The sequence below is a fragment of the Rhamphochromis longiceps genome, linkage group LG11, assembly GCF_057381845.1.
Source record: "Rhamphochromis longiceps isolate RC_006_pf linkage group LG11, R_longiceps_female_GT1.1, whole genome shotgun sequence".
Taxonomy (NCBI): domain Eukaryota; kingdom Metazoa; phylum Chordata; class Actinopteri; order Cichliformes; family Cichlidae; genus Rhamphochromis; species Rhamphochromis longiceps.
In genome coordinates this window covers 30,895,619-30,912,500 of record NC_140567.1, presented here as the reverse complement: position 1 = coordinate 30,912,500, position 16,882 = coordinate 30,895,619, and the positions used below count along the sequence as shown (strand labels likewise).

Genomic DNA, 16,882 nt, shown 5'->3' with positions numbered 1-16,882 from the left:
CATTAAATACCAATACTACTAATACTAGTAAATAGTATTTATCTATTTGTTACTTAATAGCAAGTAATTATTTTATTTTCTAGTATCTACTGTGTACACGTGAACAACTATGCATAACAAAACACCAGTGGTGTTTGAATCACAAGTCTTATCACTATATCTACCTCTGATTTTAGTACCCTGAAAGTGAAACTAAACTAAACCCATCCTCCATCCTAAACACACACAGCCTACTCAACTGATTTTAGCTGTCACTAACTGTTCATGTTTGCAATACTGTCCATATCCGACTAACTTCTCTGTGCTAAAGTGAGGACAAGCAAAATAAATTTTTCATTTAATCTATTATTAAACTCAATTGGCTTCTCTCAAAATGTAAAAGAACCCACCCACCATTTTAATCACACTCTAGATCTTGTTCTAACCTATGGAATAGAAACTGAACATTTAACAGTATTTCTGAAAACCCTCTTTTGTCTGATCATTTCCTAATAACATCTAAATTTACAATAATATATTATACAGCAGTGGGGAATATATTCCATCACAGTAGATGTATTTATGAAAGTGCTATAACAAAGTTTAGGGATATAATTCATCCACTGTTATCTTCTTGTGCCACCACAGAGCAGAGCAGCTACCTGAATGCTACATCCACAGAGGTCGATTATCTTGTTAATAATTTTACTTCTTCACTATGTATGAAAAAGAAAGCTTCAAATCAGAAGTACTTGACTCCCTCGTATAACTCTCAAATGCACACCTTAAAGGAGATAACTTGTAAGCTGGAGAGGAAATGGCGTCTCACTATTTTATAAGATCGTCATTTACGTGGAAATAGAGTTTGCTGCTTTAAAAAAAGCCTTCTGTAAAGCTCAAACATCTTACTATTAAATAAAACAAATAAAATTTTAATCAATAGAGAAAAAATTTACTCATAATCATCTCACAGACGTAACATTATGTACAGTTACCACTGATATTTATTTAGAGTTTTTTTCTACAATTGATCTTTCTGAGTAACTAGGGTAATTACTTCCTCCAAACCATCAATGTGTCTCTTAGACTCCATTCCAACAAGACTGCTCAAAGAAGTCCTACCATTAATTAATACTTCAATCTTAAATATGATCAGCCTATCTCAATTAAGCTGTGTACCACAGGCCTTCAAGCTGGCAGTAGTTAAACTGTTATTTAAAAAGCCATCACTGACCCAGCTGTCTTAGGTAATTATTGGCCAATCTCAAAAAATCTTTAAAGTCTAGTTGTCAAACAGCTAACAGATCATCTGCAGAAAAATGGCTTATTTGAACATTTCCAGTCAGGTTTCAGAGCTCATCACATTATGGAAACAGCTTTAGTGAAGGTCGCAAATAATCGTCTTATGGCCTCTGACAGTGGACTTACCTCTGTTACCTAGACCTCAGTGCAGCATTTGATACTGCTGACCATAATATTTCATTACAGCGATTACAGTATGCTGTAGGCATTAAAGGTACTGCGGTGCAGTAGTTTGAATCGTATCTACCTAATAGACTCCAATTTGTTTATATAAATGGAGAGTCCTCTTCGCACACTAAGGTTAATTATGGAGTTCCACAGGGTTCCCTCGAGAACCAGCTTCAAATTGTGACCCCAACTGGTCACAGCAAATGGCCGCTCCTCCCTGAGCCTGGTTCTGTTGGAGGTTTCTTCCTGTTAGAAGGGAGTTTTTCCTTCCCACTGTCGCCAAAGCACTTGTTTATAGGGGGGGGGTCACATGATTATTGAGGTTTACTCTGTTTTCTTTGTACTATTGTAAGTAGTGCATTGAGGAAACTTTTGTTGCGATTTGGTGCTGTATGAATAAAAATGAAAGAAAATGAATTGAATTAATGCCTCATAATTTACATCAAATATCTGGGTGGTTAACCAACTATATTTCAAGCCAGTTAACTATCTGATTTATTACAGTACTTTGAGGTACTCAAGTTCTCTAATGTGTTTTATTAGCTGAAGGATCCCCTTAATTTCAGAGAGCTATGGAAACACCATAAAGTGTACTTATAGACAAATGTGCTACTTTAGCAGAAGATTAATATAGTCATCTTGTTTTTCTTGGAAAAACAAAGGTGTGAAAAAAGTTTCGATGTTAAGGCAACCCTATAGTAACATGAGGTTACTATTTTTTAGTATGCAGCATATAAACAGACAAATATGTACACTGTGAAATTATTATTGTAAATCTAGCTGTCTTGAATGTCTTGAGTTGAGCTTTGGAGCTTTGTAGTAATCTATAGTGGCAGCTGCAGCAAAGACTCACAACAAAAATCACCACACAGGTTCGAGACATTGCTTCATGAGGAACTGCAACAGAAATGACAGCACAATAATTGTCTTTGAAAGAAATTTACAAGGAGCAAAAGCTCTAATAGTTTTTCCCTCCCACTGTGCACCACGCTTACTGTCACACTCTGAAGCCTCGCTGCTCACGCAACCAATGAACACAGCAGAGAATAAGAGCTGTCCCTATGCCAGGAAAACAAGATATTGTTGTGAAGCACTTGGATACTGTACATAGTTTTTTTTTTGTTTTTTTTGGGGGGGGGGGGGGGGGGGGGGGGGGATTTCCTTCTGTGCAAACAATGAAAAAATTTCTGGTATGACAGTATGAAATCTACCAGCAAGTTTGAGCCAGCAACAATGATGTGAATTGAAGTATAACTACTGCTGTGACTGATGTCAGTTGGACACGAAGAGACGGTATATATTTACATGTTTTTTTTTTTTAAATAAAACATGAATCCCCTAAACAGAAACCAGATATCTACACAACAAATGAATATCTGATAACATGCTGGATGACATCATGACAATGATACCTTATAGAATAGTTACCTAAGAAATGGAAATATTCAAATGATCAATTTGACAACTGAAAATTATCCCAACAACAAAATAATTTCTCTTACTAAATTTCTGATTATTTATTAAGTATTTATTAATTTCTCTCTCTCTCTCAGGTCAAATACAAACTTGATGACAGACAACCAAAACAAACACACTGAGATGCACCAGTGATAAGATTAAAAAACGTAAAAACAGTTAAGTAAGATTAATGGGTTAGTAAAATGCCAATCGCCCCTTTTAAGTGAGCGTTCACTTGAAGCACAGCGCCTGGGTTTCCGGAGAAACTAATCTTCATTGTGATACTCATTATTTCTGACTGTGATTGTAAGTTATGTCAAGCAGGTTAATACAAGAAAGCCTGGCTTTGTTTTACACCCCTGAGCATCTGTAGGAAGGAAAAATGATATTCTGAGAAATATAAAGATTATAACCATGTTACTTCATGTCACTGCACAGGCTGAGTATATTCAGTAGACTGTTTGCCTAACACTAAAAAGCTTTCCAGTGTAGGATAATAATACTTTAAATCTAACAAGAATAAGCACCGACATGAAATCTGAAAAACTGGACATGGTTCATGAGCACAAATGACACAGACAAGTCAAATTAGAGTAACAAAAGTAAAACATGCTCTGCTGGGGCCACATTAAAAAAAAAAAAACCCGAAGTGAAACTGTGACTTACTATGGAAGACCTTTAAGTGTTGAGTAATGGTGTGGCCTGAAATGAAAATGAGAAGTACTAATGCTGAAAGTAGATGCTTACAGGACATGCTCTTCTTCTTAGTTTTGTACTGTTACTTTAGTCCCCTATTAGTCTCATAGAAAAGCTGTTGTATGTGACTTATGCAAATATTTAATGCTTTTTATAATTGAAAAGATATTCAAAGTACTGACCTACATGATCAAAAGGCTTGTTCAATGTCCAAAAACAGAAAGACAGCATGATTTATTCAATTGTACAACACTTCTGCTCTGTAAAATGATAAATAAAAAGTTATAAAAAAAAAAAAAAAGAATTGTCACCTGTAAGTGCATTAAGTCCAATCTCCTGTATTCTAGAACGAGTTCAAATAAACTACTGAGGTGCAGCATTTTCCCCACACAGAGTATATTTTACAATTCACTTTTTCACCTGTCTGAAACAAAAGCTTGAGAGATTTACTATTGGACAATGCACTCAATTTAGCACAGGACTTTCAAGTCTAGTGTTTCCCTATGAACAAAATGGTCAGATTACTCTTGGTGTGACAGTCTTTGATGATTCAGCTGTCTCCAGTTTTCTTTAATAATTTATACAATATAATAAATGCAGCATCAAGTTAGATTTCCTGTTAGCCAAATATAGCTTACGGTACTAATGTTGGGTTGCTAGTGATAATTTTAACAATTGCTGAATGTTAGGACAACGTGACGGGTCAGTTGAGCCTTGACCATCACTGTTATGATAATACAGAACACCACCAACACGGGGATATCACATTGCGCACTGCAATCCAGGCGGTGGAGCTGGAGAAAAGATGGGTGTGCCTCCACACATGCTTACATATGCACCTTCTTCCTCGCTTTCACCACAAAGACACTATTTTTGTGGGACACACTCTCGTAACAAATGTTACAAGAGGCCTATAAATAATTAAAAAACATGCACCACTAGAATAATTACGCATAGTTCTTATTACTATTGAATGCAGTGTCATCTACTAGTTGAAACAAGGTGCTACTAAGTACAAACATCTACTCTAAAACAGGACTAAATTTGAAAGTCCACTCACAATTAAGCTGCTCTGTTCAACCTTATATTAGCACAGTCTAGCTAATGTTAGCTATACAGCAGAGAGAGACTAAAAGAAGTAGGATACACAGTGTCCATTCATTTTTAATGGCTTCATATCTTGTATCAATAGATAATGACTTGATAACAAACACAAATAGTTCTCAGATCACTGTAGAGCATCTTTGTTCAGTTTCACCCTCTCATGAATGTTATCTCTAAAATAACATCCACATCCTGAGTCACAACAATCCCTTAAACTGAGGTTTATAGGCAGCCAATGCCTAGAGAGGCAGTTGGAGAGCCATAAAGTATAATGCCCTATTTTGTAGATTTAAAGGGTATCAATTTTGCTTTTCCCCCCTCTTTTTTCCCGTGCATGCATGTATGTATGTATGTGTGTGTGTGTGTGTGTGTGTGTATATATATATATATATATATATATATATATATATATAGTGTACAGGCATAGTGTACAGGAACATCTGTGCCGAGTATAACCTGGAAGTCCCGAGGTCAAAATGGGAGATGCCCCCAAGGGTGGTGGAGAATGACCGAGCTAAGATCCTGTGGGACTTCCAGATACAGACGGACAAAATGGTGGTGGCTAACCAACCGGACATAGTGGTGGTAGACAAACAGAAGAAGACGGCCGTAGTGATCGATGTAGCGGTTCCGAATGACAGCAATATCAGGAAGAAGGAACACGAGAAGCTGGAGAAATACCAAGGGCTCAGAGAAGAGCTCGAGAGGATGTGGAGGGTGAAGGTAACGGTGGTCCCCGTGGTAATCGGAGCACTAGGTGCGGTGACTCCCAAGCTAGGCGAGTGGCTCCAGCAGATCCTGGGAATAACATCGGAGATCTCTGTCCAGAAGAGCGCAGTCCTGGGAACAGCTAAGATACTGCGCAGGACCCTCAAGCTCCCAGGCCTCTGGTAGAGGACCCGAGCTTGAAGGATAAACCGCCCGCAGGGGCGTGCTGGGTGTTTTTTTTTGTTTTGTTTTTTTATATATATACATATATATATATTTCACAATAATGAGATCTGTGTATGCTTACATAATATCTATGACCCAAAAGCTTGGGTTTCAGACAGTTGTGATGTCATGATTTAATGAGAGCAGATATATATTTAATGAGAGCAGATATATAGAGAAACAACTCTAGCGCTGAGCATAGAACCCCCTCCTCTAAAGAAAGTTTTACATAATTTGGCCTATTAGTTTTTGCAGGAGGACAAAAAGCCAAGGAGCTGTAATTAAAAAGCCAAGGAGCTGTAATTAAAAAGCTTCGTTCTGTCTTGGCAGAGGAACTATTCCCAGCAACTTTTCAACTTATAGCATATTTGTTATTCGATTTCAACAAAACTCACATTTCACACATCATACAACTCAAACTAAACCACTTACAAGAAGCGGTCTAACATATTACTAATATTAGTAAGCCCTCCTAAATATGCAATTAAACATCCTCCATAACTAAAGAAAATTAGGGTTGTGCTGGTGATTGCCAACAGTCTGCCAGTCATGACAATATTTAGGGTTTTTTTTCTTCCCACTAATGCATAATAGCAATATTACATTCTTTAAATTCATATTAAACTTAACTTCCCTCACTATCTTGCCATATCACCATCCCTGCATATATCACACACAACAAGCGTGAGACTGTGCATACAGAAACCTCTGGACTCCTTAAAATGAACAGGGCTGTGGCGAGCAGCTAAAATGGCCTAGCGTAAACAAAACCACACAGAGAGTATTTTTGTCTCTTTTAATTTAAAGCTTGCTAATTTATCTCATTTCTTCATTTTTGTTCTTGTTTTAGTGGGATAAATAGAGAGACCATGGTGCAGAAAAGATGAGGTAGGTGCACCAATTTTACACATTAACAGCCTGAAAGACAAAACGTTATGATGAAATGTTAGGACTTAACAACATGCTGGCTGTGCACTTCTGTCTGCAAATCACATAAATGATACGCTTCCCTACTATCTTTGCACCATTTTGTCTGTGTGCTACAAAGTATACAGGAGGAAAGTGCTTAAAAATGTATATTTTTAAAACTGTGCTTTGCATGTGCAGATTTCTACAGATTCCAAAGGATACTCATCCTCACAAACAGTAAACGAAGCACTCACTGTTTAGATAATCTGTTTTTGTTTATCTGTGACCTCCTTGATGTGTCAGTCAGGAAATGACCCGCTGTCCTTATCTGCATCCATTTATAACTGACACGTTGGATTATGTGCAGGATATTGGATTACTCAGAGCCAGATCTGACTACTTCGAAAGTGAGATGAGGGGTAAAGGGGTTCCTGGTTCCTCGGGTAGTTGAGTGTACTTTACATTGCCCAGGAGTTCTGGAAGAACTAGTTTGAACCACATTCAAACACGAAAAGGAAGAAGATATCTTGGCTGACTGATTTGCTACTTGCAAACTTAGAAGATCATCCAAAAGCTGCAGCGTTGGATAAATCACAATAAATGGATGATTACCTCCTAAGAGGAGGGTGCTGCAATTTACCAGGTGCATTGTTTGGGGAATAGAAACGGAAAGTCACAATTTCTCTTCCAGGGAGTCATTAATTAGGTCCCATTTTTCTCATTACATAAAGACTGATGGTAATTTCCCACCCAGCGTTCTACTTTCAGCCATCTAAGGAAGTAGTCAGTAACAGACTCCCAAAATCACATGACACTTCAGAATAGGGCTGCTCAATTAATCGAATTTTAATCACGATTACGATCTGGGCTTTCAACGATCATTAAAAATGACTGAGCCGATTATTAGCCCCTCCCTCATTTATCCGCGACACCTTAAAGGCCGGTCCGTGAAAATATTGTCGGGCATAAACCGGTCCGTGGCGCAAAAAAGGTTGGAGACCGCTGATTAAGAGGACCCGAGGGAAGCTCGGAAAGCTAAGCAGAAGTTATTTGGAGAGTGACTGCCGTTGGTTGAAAAGAGAGTTTAAAAAAAAAAAAACTTCAGTGGTGTTGCACACTATTTTATATTATTTTTTTAAAGTCATTGTTAACCCTTTAAAGCCGGTCAGAGCTGCATGCTCCGTTTTGCGTAACCAATGTTAAATCCCTGTATAACCTGAACCGTGTAAGCTAGCGCAATAATTTGTTTTGCATATGAAACCGGAGGAGTTGTACTTACATCTTATGCCATCAGCTTGTCCTCGGTCACGGTTTCCTTCCACATATAGCTTTGCAAAAATTGCATAAAAAGCGCTTGCAGGAACAAAAGCATAATATTCCAGAAACACGCTTTGCCGTTCCTATCAGCTGTTCGTAACACTTCCCACAGTGAAATGATGCACATGCTGTTTTCTTTGCAAATTTGCATCATAGGATTGTTTGTTTTTCCTGCAGTATATAAAAATTGCTGTATCTCCAAAATAAAACTATGAAGACACTCAAAATAAATTTCCTGTGGTGGGAAACTATTTTTTGCAACTTTATTGTATTTAAAGTTTTGAGGGATAAACCTCTTAAATTTCTCCAAGTAGAAATATATGTAAACAAAACAAAAGCGATTTTCAATTTTTTTTGTAGTTTATTGCACTTTTTTGCAATTTATGTAATTACTATGGACTTAATGCATACATATTATTAAAATATGGGCTATAACAGTTGTATTGATGTATAGCAACTTGAAATGCTCCCACAAATGGCACTACAGCATGTAAAAAAATAATATAAGCTCTGGTGGACTTGGTTCTATAGTAGGTCTTAAAGGGTTAAATAAATATCGTCAAATAATCGTGATCTCAATTTCAGTGAAAATAATCGTGATTATCATTTTTGCCATAATCGAGCAGCCCTACTTCAGAAGCATGCCGGGTTCTTTTATTTCCCTAGTTTTGGTATTAAAACTGAATAAGCTGCCCAGTTTCAAAAGGTTAGGTACAAGTTAAGAGTTTCTTGTATAGAGACTCTATTTAGAAGATTACTACTGGATTACTAGTTGATACTAGAGTTGATCTCCTCACTCTTATAGTGAAAGTGCTGCTTATAGATCAGTCCAGTATATTCCTGTCTTGTTCTTTCCCTACAGCTGATCTTCTGTACAGGTTGCTTGTGTGATGCTCAACATTTACCTGCTTGTGTCTCTTGTCCCATGGTCCAATAGATCCCAAATGCCTTAAATCTGTGTCATGGTAGGTACGTATTTTTATAATGTCTATGGTTTCAAGGGGGCTGCAGGTGGAGAAATACTTCATGTTCTAAACCTAAGGACTGTGATTCACTGGAGAGGCAGCTGACTATAAAGATTTAAGGTTAATTACTATTTTTAACCTGTTTTTTGGACAAGCTCTTAAGGAACTTTTATATACTTGACACAATATAGTTGGTATTTTAAATATTTAGAAGGGAGAATGTTAAAAACTGTATTTTTGGGGCAGTGAGTGTCTAATTTTTATCCTAGAAATATAACCTAAATCTATGGAAATACAAAAATCTCTTCAAAGTGAAGATCTGTTGCTTTCTTCTACTTTACATCAGTCTACATTGTAGGCCCTTAGGCTTTTGGGTGCCATTTGGCTAAAGCATGACAAGTGAAAATATACCTTGAGCTCATTTAATGCATGAAATACTAGTGAACTTAAAAAAGAAGACCATATTAAATTATGAAAGGCCTGACACTCAGCTGTGGGTGACATTTCAGTTTTATTATGAAAAAAAGATCTCACACATTTATCACCAATAATTAGGCAAAGAGGCAGTCAACTCTAGAACCGTGAAACACAGTTTTAAGCAAAAATGTAACTTTATCCAAATGCAACCATTAGACTACAAGACATGTCATGTTGGAACATAAGATAACTACCAACCTACGCAGCTATAAGTGTTAATGAAACGTCTGATTAAAAGAAAACACATTTTTATAACAAGATCTTCTCTCGCCCACAGTTTCCTTTAACCTTTTGTTCCCACAGAGATACTCAGTCTATCAATGCAATACAGCAGAGTTTTTCCTATAGTAGAACAGGATTATTAGAGTGTGAGGGTGCTTTTTTTGTTTAACCTTCTTCCTACAGAAATTCCAAAAGTGATCGCTACAAAAACGCTCCATATAGGTAAGTTTATTAAGCCCAGCTGTGCCTGTCACCGCAAAGTAGTTCAGAAAGCATCCTTATCAATATGTAAATCTCTTCCTGCTCTTTACACTCAGTCATAACAGATGTTTGCTTACAGACTGTATTTGTTTCCCCAGAGCTATTTAGTTAGATTTAGAGAATCACTGTTTTATTTCAAGTTGAACAATTGTAGCTAAATACTTTTTTTAATAAAAATTAATATATGTCCAAAAAAACAAAAATATTTTGTTAACCATGACATAGTACTTTGCTTAAGAGTTGAAAAGATTTGTTAATTACTACATTTAAACCACCAGCTGTTCCAGCATTATTTTTGTAAGTGTGGGAGACAAATGAGAAAAGGTGAAGACAGTGGGGGTGGTTTAATACTACTTAATAATACTTTCTTTAAAAATTTAAACAATAGCCTTTGCCAAAGGTAAATGTAATCCTGTTTGCTAACAGGGCGATGACAGCCACCAAAGTCAACACCGACAGCTATCTAGTCACAATGTAACACCCACAATGCAAGAGGGAACAAGGGGATACTCTTTACTCTTTTGTTCAAGTGTACATGTGGGAGTTTGATCAAATAGGCTAAAGGATTTTGAGAAGGCATTTGAATGCATGTCTCGATGTGTCACGTACAGTGGGGCAAAAAAGTATTTAGTCAGCCACCGATTGTGCAAGTTCCCCCACTTAAAATGATGACAGAGGTCAGTAATTTGCACCAGAGGTACACTTCAACTGTGAGAGACAGAATGTGAAAAAAAAAAAAATCCATGAATTCACATGGTAGGATTTGTAAAGAATTTATTCGTAAATTAGGGTGGAAAATAAGTATTTGGTCACCTCAAACAAGGAAAATCTCTGGCTCTCACAGACCTGTAACGTCTTCTGTAAGAAGCTTTTCTGTCCCCCACTCGTTACCTGTATGAATGGCACCTGTTTGAACTCATCATCTGTATAAAAGACACCTGTCCACAGCCTCAAACAGTCAGACTCCAAACTCCGCCATGGCCAAGACCAAAGAGCTTTCGAAGGACACCAGGAAAAGTATTGTAGACCTGCACCAGACTGGGAAGAGTGAATCTACAATAGGCAAGCAGCTTGGTGTGAAAAAATCAACTGTGGGAGCAATCATCAGAAAATGGAAGACATACAAGACCACTGATAATCTCCCTCGATCTGGGGCTCCACACAAGATCTCATTCCGTGGGGTCAAAATGATCATGAGAACGGTGAGCAAAGATCCCAGAACCACACGGGGGGACCTGGTGAATGACCTGCAGAGAGCTGGGACCAAAGTAACAAAGGTCACCATCAGCAACACACTACAACGGCAGGGAATCAAATCCCGCAGTGCCAGACGTGTTCCGCTGCTGAAGCCAGTGCATGTCCAGGCCCGTCTGAAGTTTGCCAGAGAGCACATGGATGATACAGCAGAGGATTGGGAGAATGTCATGTGGTCAGATGAAACCAAAGTAGAACTTTTTGGTATAAACTCAACTCGTCGTGTTTGGAGGAAGAAGAATACTGAGTTGCATCCCAAGAACACCATACCTACTGTGAAGCATGGGGGTGGAAACATCATGCTATGGGGCTGTTTTTCTGCCAAGGGGACAGGACGACTGATCCGTGTTAAGGACAGAATGAATGGGGCCATGTATCGTGAGATTTTGAGCCAAGACCTCCTTCCATCAGTGAGAACTTTGAAGATGAAACGAGGCTGGGTCTTCCAACATGACAATGATCCAAAACACATCGCCCGGGCAACAAAGGAGTGGCTCCGTAAGAAGCATTTGAAAGTCCTGGAGTGGCCTAGCCAGTCTCCAGACCTCAACCCCATAGAAAATCTGTGGCGGGAGCTGAAAGTCTGTGTTGCTCGGCGACAGCCCCAAAACATCACTGCTCTCGAGAAGATCTGCATGGAGGAATGGGCCAAAATACCAGCTACTGTGTGTGCAAACCTGGTAAAGACCTATAGTAAACGTTTGACCTCTGTTATTGCCAACAAAGGTTATGTTACAAAGTATTGAGTTGTATTTTTGTTATTGACCAAATACTTATTTTCCACCCTAATTTACGAATAAATTCTTTACAAATCCTACCATGTGGATTCATGGATTTTTTTTTTCACATTCTGTCTCTCACAGTTGAAGTGTACCTCTGGTGCAAATTACTGACCTCTGTCATCATTTTAAGTGGGGGAACTTGCACAATCGGTGGCTGACTAAATACTTTTTTGCCCCACTGTACATCCCTTGGGTGCTTCAGAATTAAGAAGTACCAGGCATGTTGTTACAGGCTAATCAGTCCATGCAGATGCAAAGTGAGAGCTTAGTCAGCATTGGCAGCAATAAGTCACATTCATTCCCAGTGGGTGTTGCACTCTGCCAGAGGTGCCCTTTGTCACAGATTCTGTTCATAATTTTTAAAGACAGAATTTCACATTCAGCCAAGAGGCGGAGGGTTTCACGCTTGGTAGTCTAAGAATCATGTCTCTGCTTTTTGCAGATGATCCTGTCAGATACATCAAGTGATTACCACTGTCTCACACTGGAGAGATTTGTTGAAGCACCAGTATTGCAGCCATATCCAAATCCGGAGTGCCCACCCCAACATGGGAACAAGTTTCTGCCTCAAATGGAGGACTATTCCAACGCAGTTTTGTTCACTAGTGAGAGGAGAATGGAGTGAGAGCTTGACAGACGCAGTGGTAGTGTTATAAACATTGTACCACTCAATTGTGATGAAAAGAGAGTTAAGTGTTAAGGCACAGCTGTCAACATCTGGGAAGTGATAGGAAGAATGAGTCTGTGGGTATAAACAGTGGAAATTAATTTCCTCCATAGGGTCCTCTGGGCTCTCCCTTACAGGAGGGGTGAGGGGCCTACAACCACTGCTCCTCTATATCAAAAGGAGCCAGCTGAGGTTACTGGGATGCCTCCTAGATACCTCCTATGTGTGGTGCTTTGGGAACATCCGACTGGGAGGGGACCCAAGGACAAGTCTAGTACATGCTGTAGAGATTATGTCATTCAGCTGGTTTGGGAACGTCTCCATGTCACACCAGAAGAGCTACGGGCAGTTGATGTGGATAGTGAGGTCTGGTTATCTCTGCCGCCCCTCCGATTCGTACCCAGATAAGCAGCAGAAAGTGGATGTCATTTATTTAATTATTTTGTTTGAGTTATTCTAATTATTTGGGGTAGCTTAAAACTGTAAAGTGGACAAAGAAGAAAAACTTAAAACCACGAATTAGGGATTTTATAATTAAAAATAGTACAAATCTTCTTCTAACTGAAAATTAATCAGTTGCAGGAGAGAACGCGAATACTGGCCAGGGAAGACACGTGATCGTCCTCTAACCTTAAGTTCAAAGACTCAGTGTAGTGGAAGAAGAAGTCAAGTGAAAATAATGGGCAACCTGACTAAGGCAGAGGCAAGGCGTTGCAGACTTCCCATTTTGAGGTAGACAGGTTTCACCAGCAATCAGATTCGCACATTCGCTTCCACAAAAGCTGTAATAACAGAGCCTGGACCTCTAACTGATTGTAGGTTACCTGCACAGTGAGGCAAAGGTGGGTGAAGTTAGTCCAAATAAATATTAAACTTTACACTAGGTGGAAAAGTCAGTTTCTTTAACCACGCATCAGGCTAATATTACCCTACGCTGATAAATTGTCCCTTTTCAGCTTGTCCTGACTTGCTAAAAATAAATAAACCGCAATGACTTTTCCTCGCAGTCCTCAAAAAGCCACCGCTGGTGAGGCAAACTGAAACCATCACGCTCAGTTTATTCTTTCTTTACATTGAAACACCTTAAACACGATACGACACAAAGTTTCTGTGACTTTTCAAGTTATTGCCCCGTAAGTTTTCCAAGCTGGTGTCAGTTGGCAGCGTTAGCCAGCTAGCTCCCAAGTTAGCTTCCCAAACAATGTTCACCTGTTACTGCTTGTGTCAAACAAAAATCAACTCCGCTTTTTCGACTTTAAGACTACAAAAAAACTTATCGATTTTAACTCCCTGTGTGGAACTCCGGGGAAAGAAAGATAGCTGCTCAACTGCGCTAAGCTACCGCCTGTTAGCATGAATGGGAAAAAGTAGAAGCAAACCACAGAGCAAGCCGTAGCTCCCCTTAGCAAAGAGTGACAGGACACCAACGGAGACAAGTTTAAAAACGTGGAAAACTACATACCCGACGGCAGCTCCTGTTGTCCGGCAACTTTTGCTGTTACTTGAAGCTCGGTTGTAATCCAAATAGAGTGATTAAAGCAGTGCCTCCCCCACCGAAACTACCCACCGCGTCCGCAGACAGCTACAGCAGCTGGAAACTCCGCCGCTGCCCAGAAAATACAACAACAACATGGCAGCGCCGCGCCGCGTTCAGGGCGCGCTGGACAGCCGGTAAATACAAAACTAACGTGCGGTCTCTGACCTGCGAACATGTAAGAAACTTCAAACAAAGCTGAAATGTGAATGACATATTTTATTCTGGCACAACTTTAATGCCAAAATGCCCATCATCATTAGCGGAATCCAGGTTTATAACTTCACATGTTTTGTCTCGTCCGGCAAACAACTGACAATTATTTAAATAATAAGTTTTTACACTTATATTACTTAGTAAAGTAACCCCCAAAACCACAGGGTGCAAGACAGGAATCAGTGAAACAATCGAACAAAAGATGAAATGTAACTAAGAAAAGAGGTGAAATATGAATCAGGTTAAAGCAAGGATATAAAACTTCAATTCCCTTCAGTTCAATTCAATTTTATTTATACAGCGCCAAATCACAACAACAGTTGCCTCAAGACGCTTTATGTTGTAAGGTAGACCCTACAATTATACATACAGAGAAAAATCCAACAATCATATAACCGTCTCTGAGCAAGCACTTTAGCGACAGTGGGATCTTGAAAATTGTTATTTGTATGTCCAAACCCAATGACTACTTTGGTGCTTCCCCCAGAGCTTTTAGCTGTTTGCTCGTATGGTATTTTAGGCTAACACAAGCTTGATGGTCTAAAATATCTCTGGAGAAAGCTGCTAAGCTCACATGTCAACTATTTATCACTGTCATCTTTAAATAAATTCATCAGTCATGGTGGAAAACTGCAGGGGAAAAAGCAATGAGAAAGATGGGTAACAAAGTGTTTACTTCAATGTTTTGAACTTTAAGTTATACTAACTGAGTCTGAATCTATTTTTACTAGCACTAATTAACTTCCAGCTAAAAAAGATGAATTCTAATAAATAATTCCAAAGGTTATGCGTCTGAGTTTGTGTTGCTGAGTGGAATGTTTACAAAGACTTGGACCTTTGGAGATTATTTTTCCCTACAAACAGACAAAATATGGATGGAATGAGCAAGTTCAGATCAGCAAGTGCAAAGCTGATTTTGGTTTTTATTCTAGTGGAGTTTGCATCAGTAAGATGGATTTTGTTGGGGCTGATGTTAGGAGGTGAAAGAAGGGAAAACAAGGAAGAAAAGTAAATGAAAATCAACACAATCAATAAGGGGAAATACACGGAAGAGAGATGAATGTTTCCCTGATGAAAATAATGGAGGTTATCTATGTTTTTAATAAGAAACCAGAAAATTATGAAAGTTATTTTAGTATTTGAAGAGCCAGAAAATGAAATGCTATGGACTGAGATTTCACCCCTGGTACTACACGGTGGCCAATCTGCTACAAGGCCATTTTGCATCACCCTAAGAAAAAATATAAAAGAGAAAAAAGCACAAACTTAAAAGCCAAATAAAAAATGATAAAATAGTAATTGAGGTGCTTGACTTGGTGACTTGGCCTCCAAATTCCCCAGATCTTAATCCAATCAAGCATCTGTGGGATGTGCTGGACAAAAAAGTCCGATCCATGGAGGCCCCACATCACAACTTCCAGGACTTCCAGGATCTGTTGCTAATATCTTGATGCCAGATACCACAGCACACCTTCAGGATTTTAGTGGAGTCCATGCCTTCGAGGGTCAGGGCCTGTTGTGGCAGCAAAAGCGGCACCAACACAGTATTAGGCAGGTGGTCATAATGTTGTGCCCGGTCAGTGTATAATGTATATTTGTCCTAAATAATCTTTTTCCTAGTTTACATTAGAAGGCGTTAAGTGGAACAGGAAACTCACTGATCACAGTCACTTCTTGAGTCTATCTATAGAGCTCTGACTGAGGTGATTACAAACCTTTATAGATCGTGATGCTCAGTGAGGCACTAGAACAGACGAGATTAGTGAACAACAGTTACAGCAACGCTAATCACCCGTGACCTAACCGGGTTGTTCTCAGTTTGAATCATGTGACTGCTGAGTGAAAAAAAGAAATTCATTATCCAGTTAGGTTCACCTAACGAAATGAGCTTTCAAAGCTTTCATAACACCAGCTTTAAGATTATGTCCACTGTCATTCAACACTAGATTACCAGCCAGGTGAGGTGGCCCAGGGGTCGCAGACTTTAAGAAGCTTTTCCACTACTTAATTGTCCGTAACCTGGAGCTTCCAATTACCTCACCCTTATGAGAACTTGTAGGGCAAAGGTGGCCAGTTTAACTTGGCTTTTCTTCTCCATCTTATCATCAAAGGATTTAACTTTTCTCTTTGGGTCTAGTTTTTTATTCATTACACATCAGCGCGTGTGTGTATGTGTGTGTGTGTGTGTGTGTGGGGGGGGGGGGGGGGGGGATATGTGTGTATTCACATCATTTATGTTAATGAGAGTGTGGGGAGTGAGTTGGAGGGTGGGGTGGGCTGCTTTTAACTATGTAAAGCACTTTGTGCTACATTTTTTTTTTTGTATGAACAGTGCTTTATAAATAAAGATTGATTGATTGATTGATTGATTGATTGATTGATCAACTTGTGTCACTTTTCCTTCCTTCCAGCTGATTGTTTAATGCGTCTCACCCTTCTCTGTAGGTAGTTTTCAATCTAAATGTGGCAAAAATGAAAGAAACTGTGAAACACTGCATATGCTTTAAAACAAATGCCTGTGGCATGTACTTCTGTCCCGCAGTAGGCTTTTTTGGAATCTATTGAAACAAAAGTTTGATTATTCATGACCACCTACGCCTGTTGGCTAGACGTTTGACCCCAGTTTCACCTGCAGGTA

The 16,882-nt window shown here is 39.0% G+C and overlaps 1 protein-coding gene across 1 annotated transcript in view; it reads right to left on the bottom strand.

Moving 5' to 3' along the window:
- plekhf2 (pleckstrin homology and FYVE domain containing 2) overlaps positions 1–14,105 on the bottom strand; it is a 38,045-nt gene extending 23,940 nt beyond the window's left edge. The window contains exon 1 of the mRNA XM_085423624.1: positions 13,957–14,105. The gene's annotated coding sequence lies outside the window, so the exon portion shown is untranslated. The remainder of the gene's footprint in view (positions 1–13,956) is intronic.
- Positions 14,106–16,882: the final 2,777 nt, after the last annotated feature.